The sequence below is a fragment of the Pteropus vampyrus genome, unplaced genomic scaffold, assembly GCF_000151845.1.
Source record: "Pteropus vampyrus isolate Shadow unplaced genomic scaffold, Pvam_2.0 Scaffold6, whole genome shotgun sequence".
NCBI lineage: Eukaryota > Metazoa > Chordata > Mammalia > Chiroptera > Pteropodidae > Pteropus > Pteropus vampyrus.
Genome location: NW_011888787.1, coordinates 7,380,870 through 7,381,640, shown reverse-complemented (window position 1 = coordinate 7,381,640; position 771 = coordinate 7,380,870).

Genomic DNA, 771 nt, shown 5'->3' with positions numbered 1-771 from the left:
GAGACTTGTTTTGTGGCTTAACATGTGATCTACCTTGCAGACTGTTACATATGCGCTTGAAAAGAATGTGTATTCTGGTGGGTTGGAAAGAAATATTCTGTATATATCTGTTAAGTCCATCTATTTTATATATATGTAACAGTCTATTTAAAGTTGTTACACACTTTGAATTTTAAAAGGACTACACATTTATTTTTCTCCCCCATGTTTTGTTTTTGACATATTTTATACCTTTCCTAATTATTGTTGATACACATGACTTTACTACTTTTGTTTTTTAACCTTCATACTTGCTTTTGACGTGGTTGATCCACTACCTTTATTCTACATTTGCCTTTAACAGTGAGATTTTTTTATTTCTTATTTTTATTTCTTTTATTTTTTATATTTTCTTATTTCTAGTTTTTGCCTTTTCTTTTCTGCTTATACCAATCCCTTTAACATTTCTTGGAATGCCAGTTTAGTGGTGATGAATTCTTTTAGTTTGGGCTTATCTAGGAAACTATCTTTCAATTCTGAATGATAGCCTTACCAGAGAGAGTAAACTAGTTGTAGGTTTTTGCCCTTCATCACTGAATATATTGTGCCACTTCCTTCAGGTTTGCAAAGTTTCTGCTGAAAAGTCATCTTATAGTCTTACGGGTGTTCCCTTTTATGTAACTAGTTCTTTTTGTGCTGCTTTTAAGATTCTGTCTTTAACCTTAGACATTAAAAAAAATTCAAAAAATTATTAACAGACAAGGCTTACAGATTTATTTATTCTTGGACCCT